This window comes from Homarus americanus, unplaced genomic scaffold (genome assembly GCF_018991925.1).
Source record: "Homarus americanus isolate GMGI-L3 unplaced genomic scaffold, GMGI_Hamer_2.0 scaffold25467, whole genome shotgun sequence".
Taxonomy (NCBI): Eukaryota; Metazoa; Arthropoda; class Malacostraca; order Decapoda; family Nephropidae; genus Homarus; species Homarus americanus.
In genome coordinates this window covers 1,658,808-1,677,741 of record NW_024732867.1, presented here as the reverse complement: position 1 = coordinate 1,677,741, position 18,934 = coordinate 1,658,808, and positions in this window count along the sequence as shown.

Here is an 18,934-nt window from a genome sequence, read left to right as displayed (position 1 = left end):
AATGAAGAAGTGTTAGGTTAAATGACAATTCACATTAGTCGTGTCAGGTGCGTGTGTTTTCATTATTATTATTATTATTATTATTATTATTATTATTATTATTATTATTATTATTATTATTATTATTATTATTATTATACAACTTCATTAGAACTATTACCTCCAAACTAGTAACAAACGGTACACGATAACTGGGACAAGAGTACATAACCTTTTTCTTAAATATATGAGAAACATTGCCTCTGGTATACAATAGAGAAAAATACCTGGCAATTAGTATAGGGTGATTATAGACATTTATTGATGGCAGTTCGGAGTGAAGGTATGTAACAGGGAATGATAAAAGATGATAAGAGAGAGAGAAGAAACGAGGGGAGGGGAAAGAAAGAGTAAGAGGGAGAACTCTGAAAGTCTGACAGAAAGGCAGAAAAAGGAAAAAAAAGAGAGGAAGGAGAAAGAGAGAGACGGCGAAAAAGAGGTAGTTACAGACACAGAATGAAAGGAAGAAAAAGACAATTAAACAGAGAGACAGGCAAGCAGAGGGGAAAATAGACAGAGAAAGGATACGAAGAGAGAAAGGGGTGGAAGGTTAGGCAGTGTTCATCAGAGAAAAGTGAGGGCCACCAATATTGACGGTGACGGGGTAGTGCCAGTGTGATGGTGGTGGGGTGGTGCCAGTGTGATGGTGGTGGGGTGGAGGCAGTGTGATGATGATGGGGTAGTGCCAGTGTGACGGTGGTGGGGTGGTGCCAGTATGATGGTGGTGGGGTGGTGCCAGTGTGACGGTGATGGGGTAGTGCCAGTATGACGGGTGGTGGGGTGGTGCCAGTATGATGGTGGTGGGGTGGAGGCAGTGTGATGGTGATGGGGTAGTGCCAGTGTGATGATGGGGTAGTGCCAGTGTGACGGTGGTGGGGTGGTGCCAGTATGATGGTGGTGGGGTGGTGCCAGTGTGACGGTGATGGGGTAGTGCCAGGTGATGATGGGGTAGTGCCAGTGTGGGTGATGGGGTGGTGTCAGTGTGATGGTGGTGGGGTTGTGCCAGTGTGATGGTGGTGGGGTGGTGCCAGTGTGATGGTGGTGGGGTAGTGCCAGTGTGACGGTGGTGGGGGGTGCCGTGTGACAGTGATGGGGTAGTGTGATGGTGGTGGGGTGGTGGCAGTGTGACGGTGGTGGGGTGGTGCCAGTGTGACGATGATGGGGTAGTGTCAGTGTGATGGTGGTGGGGTGGTGGCAGTGTGATGGTGGTGGGGTGGTGCCAGTGTGATAGTGGTGGGGTGGTGCCAGTGTGATGGTGGTGGGGGTGGTGCCAGTGTGACGGTGGTGGGGTGGTGCCAGTGTGATGGTGGTGGGGTGGTGCCAGTGTGACGGTGGTGGGGTGGTGCCAGTGTGATGACAGTGACGGTGGTGGTGGTACCAGTGTGATGATGATGCAGTGATGGGGTAGTGCCAGTGTGATTGTGGTGCGGTGGTGCCAGTGTGATGGTGTGGTGGTGGGTGGTGGTGGTGGTGGGGTGGTGCCAGTGTGATGGTGGTGGGTGGTGCCAGTGTGATGGTGGTGGGGTGGTGCCAGTGTGATGGTGGTGGGGTAGTGCCAGTGTGACAGTGATGGGATAGTGCCAGTGTGATGGTGGTGAGGTGGTGCCAGTGTGACGGTGATGGGGTAGTGCCAGTGTGACGGTGGTGGGGTACTGCCAGTGTGACGGTGGTGGGGTGGTGCCAGTGTGATGGTGGTGGGCTGGTGCCAGTGTGACTGTGGTGGGTGGGGCCAGTGTGACGGTGATGGGGTAGTGTGATGGTGGTGGGGTGGTGCCAATGTGACGGTGGGGTAGTGTGATGGTGGTGGGGTGGTGGCAGTGTGATGGTGGTGGGGTGGTGCCAGTGTGACAGTGATGGGGTAGTGCCAGTGTGATGGTGGTGGGGTGGTGCCAGTGTGTGGTGGTGGGGTGGTGCCAGTGTGATGGTGGTGGGGTGGTGCCAGTGTGACGGTGATGGGGTAGTGTCAGTGTGATGGTGGTGGGGTGGTTCCAGTGTGATGGTGGTTGGGTGGTGCCAGTGTGATGGTGGTGTGGTGCCAGTGTGATGGTGGTGGGAGTGGGCCAGTGTGATGAGGTGGGGTAGTGCTGCGGTGTGTGCCAGTGTGATGGTGGTGGAGTAGTGCCAGGTGGTGTGGGTGGTACCAGTGCGATGATGATGGGAGTAGTGCCAGTGTGACGGTGGTGGGGTACTGCCAGTGTGACGGTGGTGGGGTGTGTGATGAGGTGCCAGTGTGGTGCCAGTGTGATGGTGGTGGTGCCAGTGTGACAGTGATGGGGTAGTGCCAATGTGATGGTGGTGGGGTGGTGCCAGTGTGATAGTGGTGGGGTGATTCCAGTGTGATGGTGGTGGGGTGGTGCCAGTGTGATGGTGGTGGGGTGGTGCCATTGTGTGGTGGGGGTGGTGCCAGTGTGATGGTGGTGGGGTAGTGCCAGTGTGACGGTGATGGGGTAGTGCCAGTGTGATGGTGGTGGGGTGGTGCCAGTGTGACGGTGATGGGGTAGTGCCAGTGTGACGGTGGTGGGGTACTGCCAGTGTGACGGTGTGGGGTGGTGCCAGTGTGATGGTGGGGTGGTGCCAGTGTGATTGTGGTGGGGTGGTGCCAGTGTGATGGTGGTGGGGTAGTGCCAGTGTGACAGTGATGGGGTAGTGCCAGTGTGATGGTGGTGGGGTGGTGCCAGTGTGTGTAGTGGGGTGGTGTGATGGTGGTGGGTGGTGCCGGTGTGATGGTGGTGGGGTGAAGTGCCAGTGTGACGGTGATGGGGTAGTGCCAGTGTGATGGTGGTGGGGTGGTGCCAGTGTGACGGTGATGGGGTAGTGCCAGTGTGACGGTGGTGGCGCAGTGCCAGCGTGATGGTGGTGGTGCCAGTGTGACGGTGGTGAGGTACTGCCAGTGTGACGGTGGTGGGGTACTGCCAGTGTGACGGTGGTGGGGTGGTGCCAGTATGATGGTGGTGGGGTGAATCCAGTGTGATGGTGGTGGGGTGGTGCCAGTGTGATGGTGGTGGGGTGGTGCCAGTGTGATGGTGGTGGGGTGGTGCCAGTGTGATGGTGGTGACGGTGGTGTGGTAGTGCCAGTGTGACGGTGGTGGGAGAGTGCCAGTGTGACGGTGGTGGGGTAGTGCCAGTGTGACGGTGGTGGGGGGTGCCAGTGTGACGGTGGGGTAGTGCCAGTTTGACGGTGGTGCGGTAGTGCCAGTGTAACGGTGGTGCGGTAGTGCCAGTGTGACGGTGGTGGGGTAGTGCCAGTGTGACGGTGTTGGGGTAGTGCTAGTGTGACAGTGACTCCCACGGTGTTTTTTTTGTGATGGCATTTCTCCTTAATTCTAATACATTTACTCTAATGGAGTTGCGGCGCCGGTGGTCCCTTTGTCCTGATGTGTGTGTGTGTGTACGTGTGTGTGTGGGGGGGGGGGTTAATGTAAGTGTGTGTGTGTGTGTTTAGGTATTTGTGTGTTTTTGTCTGTATGATGTGACTGTATTTTACAGTATAATGTCGTACATTAATACACAAAAAACATAGTAGAGATTAATTTCAATACATTTCTATTATATTAAACTATATAAATCGAAACTAAACAAAATAAACATCATTTCGAAATATAGTTATGTAAACATTTCATCGTCATCCGCTGAAAATTTGGGAATATATGTAGATTAGCTTTATAATATCCGTCTGATTTCAGTTGTGGTTTGAGTTAATAGGAAGGGCGAGGACAGCAACAGGGGAGCACAGAGCTCTGATGCCTTCCCTTTAAGGTTGAACGCGACTGGTGCTGCACGAACGTGAACAACACTCCAGTTCCACTTGTTGCAACACAGAAGTAACCTTGCAAATAAATCGTCTCCCCCACTTCGTATAAGAAAACAGAACTGCAGGTTTTGTAAATATTGTGCATAGCTGCAGGATGTGTGTGTGTGTGTGTGTGTGTGTGTGTTCGGTCAGAGTCAACGAACTCACTCGTTTCTCCCTGGTTCTCTTTTTTTCTCCTGTCTCCCCCTGTCTCTCTTTTCTTTTCTCAGTTTGTGTTTATATTATACATGCAGGCGTATGATCGCAGGTAAACAAAAGCACTCGATAGCAAACAATACACTGCTTGTTCACATATGCATACACAAACACGTAGACAAACAAACAAACATATATCCAACTACACGCGCACTCAATAACGTAAGTAAACACACGCACTCCCACACACACATACATTGAGTGTGCGCGTTTACATTATAAACAAAGCTAAACCTTACTTATATAACTTTATTTATAATACATGCGTATTTTATCTGACAGAACATTCGCCAAGTCTGTATTCTCCTATACCAATTTCAAATCAAGATAATTTGCTTGACAGTATGCCTTTTATACCAAGATCTCAGTGCTATGTGAACAACCTCCACGTGTACCAGGACCCAATATTATATGAACAACATCCACATGTACTGTACCAGGACCTCAATGAACAAATTCATTGCCTCAGTTTACAGAGAGTGACAGAGAGGAGGAAAATCAAAGCTGGGCCACCGACGTGTTGAGCGAGGCAGTCACATGGCGAGAAGGACCACTGAAATGCGACACACTTCCATCACAACCGATAAAACAGTGGTGAATACATGTCAACACTGATGGTTTACCAATTTTCTAGTGGACACGGAGATGTGTGTTGTCATATTTTAAAATGTCGAGTTGGGGAGAGGGGGGGACTTGTTCGGTTGTTGCTTGGGCTGTGAAAAGGGACGCTTCAAATAATTGTTTCCTATGCACTCCATGGATAGCGTAATGGCTGAAGTCAGTTCATTTTTTTATCACCCCCCCCCCTCTCTCTCTCTCTCTCTCTCTCTGATGTTTCAAGATTTTTCCTATTATCATGGATTACATTTCGAGATAAAAAAGTAAACAACAGTGACCGGAAAAAACATTATACCCATTTGGACACACACACACACACACACACACACACACACACACACAAATAACGTGATGGCAGCGAAGGAGAGAAGCACCTGCCACTGACATATAACCAATTATAGGTATATCGATAGATTAATATGTTAATTGGAGAGACTGAATGGCTGTGCAAGACGTGTACCTGAACAGATCTGGAGTCTGGTTCATAATATTAACTCTAGTGAAGCATAAATTATAAAAACATAATCATGGAACTGTGATGGGGAAACTGAAATCCTTTTAGTCTATTTACACAGCGGTTATTATTAAGTAATGGTTCAATAGATATGTTAGCAAAAATACGTCTGTTACTTGAGGTGTGAGATCCGACCTGTGGAGTGGAGGCTGCCTGGCTATCACCGGTGCTGGCATCCCATGAGGTGAATTTCTCGATGGTTAATGTAAACACTATCAGTCGTGCCCTAATTACTCAATAAACCAACATGACAACAGATAATTAGTAAATACTGGTATAATTAGCAGTAATTGTCGTTCGTTATCACCATTATGTAGGGGTGCGGCAGCTGAATGGATACAGAGCTCTCCCTCTGTGCCAAGGATAGCTTCAATTCTCCCAGTTGTAATTGGATGTCTAACTTTACAGATAGTGAAGTGAAAGCGGTCGAGTGCAGTGCCGATGATACAATCTACTTATGTACTGAGGTCTCATCAGACAGTATACTATGTCCGCACTGCTCCCAGTGGGCCGTCATGACTGTAAAACCATTTTTTTCTTTTACCTTTCATAACCAATATATCTGGAAGATGTAATGCAGTACAAACATAAATAAATTAGCTAATTTAGTGATAGTTGAAAATTGTCGGATAATAACTGCTTCTGTTGCAGCAGTGACCAATTCAACAAAAACAGTATTTTTAATACTGAAAAAATATTTTGCTATCCTGAAAACATAAACATATATATATATATATATATATATATATATATATATATATATATATATATATATATATATATATATATATATATATATATATATATATATATATATAATCACACATGAAAAAGGGAAACAATAGAGCACCGTAGCTTCCGTCTGTAGTCAAGACATCTTCAGAGGCAACTGAATTACAAGGACTGAGAGAGGCTTAAATACACATGGTGACCTTAGAAGACAATTCACATATACACAACAGCAGTGATTTAATTGATAAACACAAGTATCATAATGAACCTTGTGAATTAATAAGCTTTGATACAAATTCACTTTTCACTAGAGTACCAGTGAATGACGTACTGTCATTCCTTAAAGATTAATTGCATCTGTTAGATTTGACTATTGAACATGATATATTTCTCAAATTGAAAGAGTTATGCGATACTGACAATGTGTTTAGAGCAAATGGAAAGTTTTACAAGCAAATATTTGGCATGGGCATGGGCTAATGTCTTTCTGCTCCTTTAGCCTGTATTTATATGGATTTTTTCGAGGCTAGATACTCAATATAGTGGACTTTATTCCTCCATGGTATAGATATGTAGATGATGCTCTTTGTCTTTGGTCCAGAAACAGTGACCCACTGGAATTTTTAGACAAGTTTAATGATCTTGTTCCTAGTATTACCTTCAAAATTGAAAGAGAAATAAATGGATCCCTTCCATTTCTTGATATGCTTATCATTAGAAATGGTCATAACAATAAATTTAAGGTGTACAGAAAGCCTACACAGGTCGACAGTTTCATTCATTTTCTATCGAGTCACCTGGAATATACCAAAATGTTAGTTTTTTCTGTTATGTTTTTGAGATGTTTGCGTATTTGTGACCCTGAATTTATTGATGAAGAACTGCATCACATTCAGTCCATTGCAAAAAAAATGGGTACCCTTCATTGTTTGTTGATCATTGTTTTAAAAGGGCTAAAAAATCCTTTCAGTCTACTTAAACTAGACAAGTTCCTACATTTAAGAATATTTTTACTCTACTTTATCGCAATGAATTTGTCCTTTTGTTGACAATATTTCTTCCCTTTCTCTTCGACGCATTGTTGCTTCACTCTCTCTTTTCCAGGTACTTTAACGGGCAATGTTTAGTGGATTTGGCATCCTGTGTACCGTCTTGCCCGCTGTGCCCACGGCTTCTCTGTGAATGTCGGTCACACTAGAATATTAGAATAACCCGTTGTAGTATACACCCTTCTTTCCTCACACAGCCAAACTGTGGAATGCTCTGCCTACTTCTGTGTTTCCATGTTCATACAATCTGTCTCACTTTCAAAATGCTGGTTTTCCGGCATCTTCGTGGTGTACATTAATATATTTTTATTTTCTATTTTTAATTTATTTTTACTTTTAATTTTTCGCTCCCTAGGTCCCGTTGTGGGTCGATGACCTGTGCCCGGGTGGGCTATTCCCGTAAAAAAAAAAAGTAACATATAAGTTTTGTACTGACCATCACTAAGGTTTATAGAATTTATTTCCCTTATCAGATTTGCTTCAACTAGAAATCTTTCTGTGACACATGATGCTTTATACAGTGCACTTCTATACTGTTTTCCCAATCCATGGGATGATTATATATGTTCCTTGTACGAACGAAAATTGCACTGCTTTCAGATGCTGTTCTAATATTATACTTGTGTTGTTTTATTCTAAGTTGCAATGCTTTCCCAGTCTGGCCTACATAATTCCCATTACAATTGCTACATGGAATACAGTAAATACTTCCATTTACATTCAAGGTTGGGCTGTTCTTAATTAACTTATTAGTAATAGTTGAGTCATACTTAAAAACAACATTACTGTTTAATAATATAAGGGATTGAACTAACGGGACAAATTCATTGCTATAAGGTAGAGTCAACATATTCTTATATGTAGGAACTATTCTAGTATGAGTACAATAAAGGGACCTTTTAGCCCTTTTAAGACAACGATCAACAAACAATGGAGGGTAGCCAAGTTTTTGTGCAATGAACTGAATGTACTTCAGTTCTTCTTCAATAAATTCAGGGTAACAAATTCGCAAACATCTCAAAAACATATGACGAACAAGCAATGATTGATACTCACTCCTCCAATTCAGAGAGCAAATAGAAAGCGTACGTTTGTTTTCATTAATACAGCTAACTGCACTCTAAAGAATATGTTTATTGTCTGCAGCATTAGAAAAGTTAATACACTACTGTTTCAAATGTACCGTAAACCTGGTAGAGTTTTCCCTTGCAACAGTGAGCCAGATGTGCAATACAACACTAGTAGCTGTGATGGTGTACTTCGCTGTATACGGTGTCTTGATGCAAATTTGTATGATCGTGTTTGCATCCTTCAAAATATATTATCTCAGAATACATAACTTTTTATTAGATCAAGATTTAGGATTGTACTGGCATGAACAAGTTAGCTGCCTTGTGATGTGTTTACGACTGTGTTGCTGAGCCGTAGGAAGTAACACCACGTCTTAGCAAGTCGTGTACGCTGATTCAGTCTCTCGCTTGGGAGATAATTGACAGCAACTAGTTTATTGTGCACCCCATACCCTTTCTGTGAGCAGTAGTGCAAAAGTTATTATAAAGATACCAGCGGTGTGGTACTCCAGATTTCGATGATATAATGCCATAATTACTCTTGGCTGTAACATTGTATATCGTATCGATCTACATGTCATATATATATGTTTGTGTGTGTGTGTGTGTGTGTGTGTGTGTGTGTGTGTGTGTGCCATATTTTATCCAATACGCCATGATTGTATAGGCTACAAACTCCCCGGTTAGCCTCGCTTTACAGCACCTAAGATCAGCCTAAAACTTCCTTGTATGTAGGTTCCTTTTGCGTGATGTGTACCCGTGTGGAGGGGTCGCTGTGAGAGACTCAAGACGCCCACTAGTGTCCGCCACGGCCATTTCTGCTGCGATACCCTCATTCATGCCTCCGCTATGACCCCTGATATATCTTCGGGGGTTATATAGAGGTATAAGAGAGGACACACCCTAAGAAAAAGACTCTGGCAGGAGAGCGTTAAAACCCTTAATGGGGGACGTAGGAGTTTGTTTGGCTTGTTTGTACCAAAAACTCGACAGTTTCCATAAGTGAGGAGGTTAGTGATGGTGGCACTACTACAGAGGAACACGGGATGGCTCTTCTGGGACTATTTAAAGAAGACGCCCCAAAAATGACAATAAAATAAAAAAGCTTTGAATATATACAAAATAGTAACTAGAATAACAAGAATAAAGTGGAGAGAAGAAACTAGATAAAAGGTAGACTAAAAAATTATCCAGCAGTAAGATATAATTAATTCGGGGAGGACACTGGGCAGGACAGTGTGGGGTAATAATTCAGGGATATTTTGTGTCGTAGTTGGCGGGGCAGCTTTTATGACCCTCCACACGTCCCGACGATTCCCTACTGCCTCAACTTGGTTAACATCGATCAGAAACTAAGGCTTTTGGCGTCAGCTCCTACTGTGTACACTAGACCCTCACAAACACCCATCCTCACAACCATAACACAAAATGAGAAAATGTGCGTGTGAAAAAATATCATCAGGCCTTCCAACAAAATTGATTATTGAACGAAAGCAGATTATTTATTTGTCTTTTTTCAGCCCAATATTTCTCGCTTGTCTATCATCCCACAGGAGTGAGTTTAACCAAAATAAACGAATTTCATGATTCTGAGGTAAATTTGGGATTAACCAGCGGAATATAGTGTCCGTGCTGAGAGTATCTCGTGTGTGGCTGAATTATGATATTTTCTTAACATCCATATTTGTTATTATCAGTAGATGTGTATAATGTTGCTTATCATCCCCCCCCCCCTCCCTCTCCCCAACCCTCTTTCTCTTCTTCCTGTGAACGCATTAAGCCTTGGAGGGTAGATCATTGATCATGAGTAAAGAAAATTCCTCTCAAAAGGATTTAACCACTTCCATGTTAAAGCATCATCCTAATTTAGCCATTAACCTTTAGTAAATGAAGCATCATTCTCAGTGTTTTCATCTAACGTCCTGTTAACACAGTTTCCTTAAAGAGTTAACTATTGGACCGATTTAACAGATTTCCCTGACAATTTTTCCTCCGAGACTTGGACCAGACTCACCACTAGCCAAGAACCGATTAACACTGAGTACGATGGCATCTCCCTGAGTACACTAGAATAGCCCAATAGAGATGTTTTAATCCATTAAGTATGATGAGTTTACCCCTTGAGTACGATGGCTTTACTCACGTAATACAGTGAATTATCCTTTTTGGTATGATGACATTGTACTTTTGGGTTTAATCATCGTACTCTTTGGAGTTAAGATATCGTACTCATTGGGGTTAAGTTATCGTTCTAATTGGGGTTAAGTTATTGTAGTTATTAGGGTTAAATTATCGTACTCATTGGGGTTAAGTTATTGTATTTTTGGGGGTTAAGTTATCGTCTATTGGGGTTAAGTTATCGTACTATTGGGGTTAAGTTATCGTACTCATTGGGATGAAGTTATCGTACTCATTGGGGTTAAGTTATTGTATTCATTGGGGTTAAATTATCGTACTATTACGGTTAAGTTATCGTACTCATTGGGGTTAAGTTATCGTATTTATTGGGGTTAAGTTATCGTACTCATTGGGGTTAAGTTATCGTACTCATTGGGGTTGTTATTGTATTTATTGGGGTTAAATTATCGTACTATTACGGTTAAGTTATCGTACTCATTGGGGTTAAGTTATCGTACTCATTGGGGTTAAGTTATTGCATTTATTGGGGTTAAATTATCGTACTATTAGGGTTAAGTTATCGTACTCATTCGGGTTAAATTATTGTATTTATTGCGGTTAAGTTATCATACTCGAGAGTTAAAACAGGCCATTTGCTTGTCATGAGATTTCGAAACACATCATCAGTAGCTGTGGTGTGATGGTGTGGCAGTTAACATTAGACGTGTCCTCTTGGAAAAAAAAACGAAAGACAGTAACTCAAAACTTATGTATATCTTCAACATAATTATTAATGTTTTTGCAGAGGTAGACGTTAAAATATGTATTTAAAAACTATAAATAAACAGATAGCGGTACGTTTAATGTAATGTACACCTGGAGAAAGATAGAGAGGGGTGTTTACAATACGAGTCAAAATGTAAAAAAAAAAATAATAATAATAAAAAATATAAATTTTTGCCAGATTTCTTGGTTTCTATTGTGTCCAAATCTCAGCTTCCAACGTGAATAACAGAGTAACCACAGAGTACCTCCTTGAGCATCTGGGGACGGGAGTAGAGTGGTATACAACAATGTAATAGAATAAAAATTTCGACATAATGTTTCTCTCTCACAACAAGACCTCTCTCTCTCTCTCTCTCTCTCTCTCTCTCTCTCTCTCTCTCTCTCTCTAAACCTGTAAGGAATAAATTGGGTTGAAGAAATGAAAAATGAAAAATTTGTGTTTTACAAAATCGAGATCAATTTCGCTTCTCCTTGCCTCCATAAGCATCAGCGTTTTAAGGTGTTAAGAAAACATGATGGTAAGTCACTCAATTTTGTATTTGAATTTTTGGTAGGCTCGAAGAAAGGGGGGAGGGAGGAGAGGGAGGAGATGGGGGAGAGGGAGGAGAGGGGCGAGAGGGGCTATAGGGGGCAAGAGGGGTGAGAGTGGGGTTGGGGGAGGATGGGTCGAGTAAGTGAGGAAAGGGCCAGAGGAGGGAGAGGAGGCGAGAGGGAGGTGAAGGGAGAAAGTGGGGACAGGAGCTAAAGGGAAGAGAGGGGCTAGAGGAGGGAGAGGGGCTAGAGGAGGGAGAGGGGCTAGAGGGAGGTTTTTCCTTTCATTTTGATCTTGTAATGTTTCTGTTAAACTACTCTTGTGTTAACCATCCAAATATTTTGTTTCCCCCCTCGGATATATTACACAACACCAAACACTCCTCCAAAACATAATAACTCTGTTTAAGCGGAACTGATATTATTTTAAATTAATAAAAAAACAAATATTGTTTATTATAAAGGTAAGGTTGTTTACATGAGACACCCAGCAGGTGAACCACAAATATGGAGATCAAAATAACAACAGCATCAGTAGCAATTTCTTTGACAAATTTTTTTTTTTTTTTATTCTCAAAATACAGGTAAACCAAACAAATGTTGCGTCCTGACACCTGTGTACCGGTAATGGTTGTATTAGTAAAGGCAACACTCAGTAAGCTTATTCTTATGTGGTAAAGCTTATTTTGTATTACATTGGTTTATACATGTGGCAATGGTATGTGATTAGTAACAATAAAAGCAAATTCTTAAGTGGCAAAACTGATAAAACTTTACTGAAAGTCCGACACCAAAACGAAACCAGGTTTAAATCTCACAAGGAAATATAAACCCCTGGACAGAAACATACACACGACACAAGAGTACAGGAAACAAGAAAAATTGGAGCAAGTTTATTCGAGTGAGCACAACTCGCCCCTGGGATTTAAATAACAAATTACTTGGCGGTACAGAAGATCAGAGCATAGTTTGTTTATGTGATGAGATACGCGAATGTAGACTCAACCTCCGCTCACTACTTCCTGATACAAGTTGAAACTCCGAACGAAATAAAATTAAATTCGAACGAAACGAACCTATCACGATGGATTCATTCACAATGTTTAAAATTTTGGTTAACGTTTCCTGAAGGATTAAGTTGGGCTTTAACTAAGTCGAAGTATGAATATTCAGCGCGGTACTGTAAGCTATAGGCCTCGGGGGCGGTGGGGGATCTGACACACTGTAATGCAGCTTTATCGACGCAAATATAACATGATGCAGTGTATAAACTCGTGGTGCATTTTCTTAGTATTATTGTTGTCTCACAGTTATGATAAAAAATAACAAAATTAACAAAAATAAGAAGAAATAAGAAACTCGACTATCAAAAGGATTTATTTTAAACATAATGCTGTAGGGTAGTGCGTCAGGGTAGTGTACCGAGCCGCTGTGTTATCTAGTGAATATTGTGTTTGTTTCAAATGGAACACATACCTCAAGGGCAGGTTGAGGTCTCCAACTAAAATGACAGTTAATAAGATATACTCACACTTAACACAATACAATGTCATTATTTTTAACAGTAAATTAGTTAATGTAGATATTTGTGGTAGAACAGTGGTGTGTGTGTGTGTGTGTGTGTGTGTGTGTGCGTCGCATGGTGGGAATGGGTCAAATTGGGCCAGGGTTATGTACAGTGAAATAAACTGCTGTTGGTAATGCGACATGTACTTTTATTTTATTTAGTTTTTATTTTATTTTAATCAATGTTTAAATAGATATCTAACAAGCTTTTACTGTGCGATCATTATCTTTACTTAATTACAAAACAATAAAGTCATAAACGGTGTGAAGAGAGAGAGTAAGGGAGCTGAGATTCGTCACTAGTTAGGGATGTAAGGGGCAACAGGTCGTTTAGGAAGCTTCGACTCAGGTCTGCAATGATGGCAACAGGTCCCGATGCTCTCCTCGTAACCCCAGTCCATTTGCAACAGGTCTGCGCCGAGTATCCGTGCGTTGGGTCTTAACTGTGGGTGAAGGCGTTCCTTTGTGCTCATGGCCTAGTCCACCGTGTTTATGGCCCTATATGTTTTGTGTTTCTCCTCTGAAGTGTCTCATATATTTCTTTTATGGTCCTTTATATTAATATTCTTCACCAGATGTATTATAACAATTAGGCTTTACCTTATAGACTGATATCTTAGGCAAATTATTATGGATTTGAACTCCTAATATACGTAACACCAAGTTTTTACGTCTCCTACTAATTAATATTTTTTTTATAGGACTTGCCAGAAGCTAATTTGCTTTTATCTCCATAGGTAAGTTTTACGTTTTCTTTTACGGTTTTCAGGTTCGATTCCTTAATTCTCGGTTATAAAACAACAAATATTATTAAGTCCAAAATCCTATTATTTTCTTAAGCTGTTGTTGTTGAATTCTCGAACTTTTTACCCACTTACTTCTCTGTGGTGTTTATTGACCCATACTGCCTTGTTGATAATTTATAGTTGTTAATGTGTGGTAAGGTAATGGAGATGTCACCTGATAATGGGTTTGAGTGTCTTTCTTATTATAACCGTTGATTAATTTTCAATTGGCTTTGTTTTGCATTTTTGTTGTTAAGTTATCCCCGTTGTTCCTGTTATTACCTCTCAGTTAGGTAAGTTATCCCTGTTGTTCCTGTTATTACCTCTCAGTTAGGTAAGTTATCCCCGTTGTTCCTGTTATTACCTCTCAGTTATGGTAAGTTATCCCTGTTGTTCCTGCTATTACCTCTCAGTTAGGTAAGTTATCCCCGTTGTTCCTGTTATTACCTCTCAGTTAGGTAAGTTATCCCCGTTGTTCCTGTTATTACCTCTCAGTTATGGTAAGTTATCCCTGTTGTTCCTGTTATTACCTCTCAGTTATGGTAAGTTATCCCTGTTGTTCCTGTTATTACCTCTCAGTTAGGTAAGTTATCCCCGTTGTTCCTGTTATTTCCTCTCAGTTAGGTAAGTTATCCCCGTTGTTCCTGTTATTACCTCACAGCTAGGTAAATTATCCCTGTTGTCCGTGCATGGGTGTGTCCGTGCATGAATGTGTTTGTGTATGAGTGTGTCTGTGTATGAGTGTGTCTGTGTATGGACATGACTGTGCATGAATCTATCTGCGTATGAGCGCGTCTGTGCATGAGTGTGTCTGCGTATGAGCGCGTCTGTGCATGAGTGTGTCTGCGTATGAGCGCGTCTGTGCATGAGTGTGTCTGTGCATCATCATTACCCACGTTTCAGAGAAGGTGTACTATTTTAGGGTTAACAGGTCAAGGATACACTTACAAAAACAACACCAACAACAGATTTTATGAAAGTATTTGTGACTAATTTAACTGATATTTTTTTTTTCTATTTGTTACTTTTGGGGTTCCTGTTACTTAGTCTGCTGCTCCTTGGTTGCCACTATTGATCGACTGTTTTATTCTCTATTTAATTCATCTGAGGTTTTGTAATGTATTTGCTTCTACAGTATTAGAGATTGGAAACATCACTCGCTTTCTCTCCTTAGGGTGGCTGGTCTGCACGCGGGACACCCCCCAAGTCCACCCAGCTGTCAATTGGCACTGTATTTAGATTACAGGTAGAGAAGTGAAGAGGGTCGAGTGGAATACTGTAACTCCCACATAATCTACTTTCAATGTGTCTTTTTTTTTTCTAATTTTGTTTCTGGATTAAATTTTGCTTTGTCAATATTAAAATATGAACATCGCTTATGGGTTTTATTGATGACATTTCGAGTATCTGATTGATGTTCTCTGTCTCTATGGAGTTACATTTCAGTTGTTTTAAAATTTTTGGTTAATCTTCCACTCGTTCTTGGTTTCTCTAATTTATTAAGACCAGTTATTTAGTCAGAGATTTTTGTGTTAAGAGTTGTTTACGAAGTGTTAATGTTGTCACCGATGACGTCCTATGTTGACGTGTGTTGTTATTTGTTGAAAAGTTTTGGGTCTCGGAAGTATAACTTGAGATACCATGCCCCTATGACCATAATATACCAGGTATGTTGGCGCCACGGAGAGAAAGTTTTCTAAACACTTTGGGCATCGGTTTAGAGGTCAAGTTCACTCCTAGGTGTCTTGCTGAAAGTTTCTCTGCTGTAACGTATACATTGTCCTGTCCTGAATATCATTATATAAATCGTGTATGGTGACAGGAAGGTTTTTTAAAAATATATTTGTCTTGGCATCTTTATGTTATGTTATGCCTCACTCCCTGTCTCTGTCTTAGGAACAATTATTACTTGTAGTATATTTATTTACTTATTATTTTTGCTTATTTTCAAAGCCCATATCAGACTTCTGGGAGTAACCTAAACAACCAAACATCTCGTTCAGCTCTTCCAGGGAGTAACAACATTTTCTCTTCACTTTCCACTAAGCGGAGTCAGTATTTTCCTCACCCTAGTACTTTAACTTTTTATATTCTACTCAGTCGAGTTTTTCAGTGGTGATGGGGTTAAGTAAGGTGGCCAAGTGTCGAGTAATGGAAAGGGGGAAAATGATAATGAACATGTAGTATTTTCCTTCACTCTAACATGAGTGTTTATTGAATGTTATGTTCGCTACTAAACAACTTTATTATTTTATTGTATGTTACATAATTTATCTTTTCTTACCTGATGTGCTTGAGAATTTATTTTATTTCATACTCTTTCTCCGACATAAAAGAATATTTTTTACTTGTTTAACACACTACTTCAATTATAAACGCTATATCAGTGACGTATATATCTTCTAGTGTCAACAATACTCCTCAATAACTGGATATACATCACAATCAACAATAATAACGTGACTTTTGGTACATCATCATCATCTTCACCTCGTGAGCTACATCATCATCTGACGTGAACTTTCCGCAACCAGAAAAATTTCTTGTGGTTGAGCGGATCTTTGAGTTGGTCAGTGTGACCGGATACTCAATATCACACACCGGCCCGTTTTACAATCCTTTTTCGCCTTCCTCCTCCTCCTCCTCTTTCGCCAGTAACTTCCCCAGTGCAAGTCTTGGGTGGATGAGAAAGAATAGTTTGTTTCGTCTCACGTTTGCTTCTTGTTTACACGATAAAGTTATTGAAGGAAGAGCTTCTTATTGTTACGTACCCATGAAATCCTTCTTCACCGTTTTATGAGAATCTGGAAAACAGTTTCAATCTTTAGTGTGAACATGAAATTTTAAAATGTTCTTCAGTGGTATTTACTCGAGACAGCACTGTACTGCTACATCCGTTAAAACAACGTACTGAAATGTGTAGTGCAATATGTATATATTTACCACTTGCCAACTGCACACATATGAGCTAATAATACTTTTGTATCCTCTCAGCACTGAGAAAAAAAACTGGGAGGAGACTCACACTCTGGGCCCTGGGATGTGCGCAGGGGTAACAGAAGAACTCCCCATAAGCTGCAAACAGTGCACGTATACGACCACTCATGATCCTGGCCAAGGACACTGGGGGTGGACTAACCGGGCAAGGTCTTGCACCAGGGAGGCTGTGTATTGTTATAAATATATAGGAATATACTCCTTCTCTCGGATGTATGTTAGAGAAAGCTAGACTAGTTAAAACAAAGTTATAAATGTAAATGAAGCAAAACGTTCCTCGGTAATGACTCAATAAATATACTTTACGCGTTGGCCTTGACCCGGTTGGTCTGGCGCGACGCCCTTCCCTGGTCAGTGGAAATGGGTTGTGGTGGCGGCTCTACCAGAGATCATATTTTAGGTTCTCACGACGGAGTTTCCTCGAGTGAAGTTGGGCTACAAATCAAGCAGAAATACTTATAAAGCGGCAGATTGTGGATGATTTATGGGGCTTACCTCTGTTGCTTTCCCAACGACCAGGGACCAGATCTCCTGCTGAGGAAAGAAGGAAGAGGAAGAAGAAGACGGATGGCGCTCTAGGAATGAAAGTGAGAGAACGGAAGTCACACCCGACTTGGCTTGGAGCCGACATTCTCTCAGTGTTTTACTGTCCCTCTTGTTGGTAGTCTGACTCACCAGCTGGTATGGCTGTGTGCAGATTTGACCATAACGATGTCCCCCCCCCCCTCCATCACGTCGTCTGTGTCACCTAATGTACGTACACTATCACGCCGTCTGTGTCACCTAATGTACGTACACTATCAAGGCATCTGTGTCACCTGATGTTCGAACACTATCACGGCGTCCGTGTCACTTAATGTACGTACACTATTACGGCGTCCGTGTCACTTAATGTACGTACACTATCACGGCGTCTCTGTCAACTTATGTTCGTACACTATCAAGGTGGGTGTGTCACTTAATGTACGTACACTATTACGTCGTCTGTGTTACCTAATGTACGTACTGTACACTACCACGCTTCTCACCCAAAGATATATTTTCTTTGTGTATTACAGATGGTCATGAACACAGTAGCATGAGGACGACTTAAAAATATATAGATAATATAAATAAATAAATAATAAATAAAAAGATAAATAAATAAATAAAAAATAAAAATAATAAATAATAAAATAAATAAATATTGAAGTGATAACCGCGGTAACATTATGAGATGTACTTATTACTACCATGCTACTGTACTATTCCAGATGATACTAAATGTTACATAATACTTCCTTGAGATAAATGTATAGTATATATCAGGTGCCTCAAAGAGAGCTCAGGTTCTCAACTGGCTCAGCCATGTTAATATTGTTATTATTATCCACTCTGTATCTGTGTTTTTCTGGCTAAATAAACTGTTTCAATCAATCAATCAATAACCATTATAACCTCGTACAGTTTTTCCCATATAAAGAAAACTATATCTTTACCTCTTGTCTGTCTGTCTGTATGACTTTGTGTATACGTGTGTATATTTACTTGTGTGTGTGTGTGTGTGTGTGTGTATGGGGGAGGATATCCTGTTTTTAGATATACATGTTTATATATATATGTATATATATATATATGTATATATATATATATATATATATATATATATATATATATATATATATATATATATATATATATATATATATATATATATATATATTTATATATATATATACTGTATATATACATATACTTTTTTACGGGGAATAGCCCACCCGGACACAGGTCATCGACCTACATAGGGGCCGAGGGAGCGAAAAAATAAGAGTAAAAAAATAAAAATACCTAAGTCTGTGACTTTATGAGTATAAGAAAGGTTAAATTCGGTAATAATTTACTTCATCTGTACATGTGTAGTTATGAGTGAGTATATCCAGTGTACTCTACAGTTCTCATCAGTCGATACCTTCACTCAGCGGATATATGAGAAGACGTTTTAGAGGTTCAGAAGCGGATCAGTAGTTATTTTAGTGCCTGTGTGTACTGGGGATATTAACAGCATACTCGTATCTGTGGAACCAATAACTCACTAATGTCAGGTCAACTGTGACTATATAAAATAATCCTGATACAAAAGATTC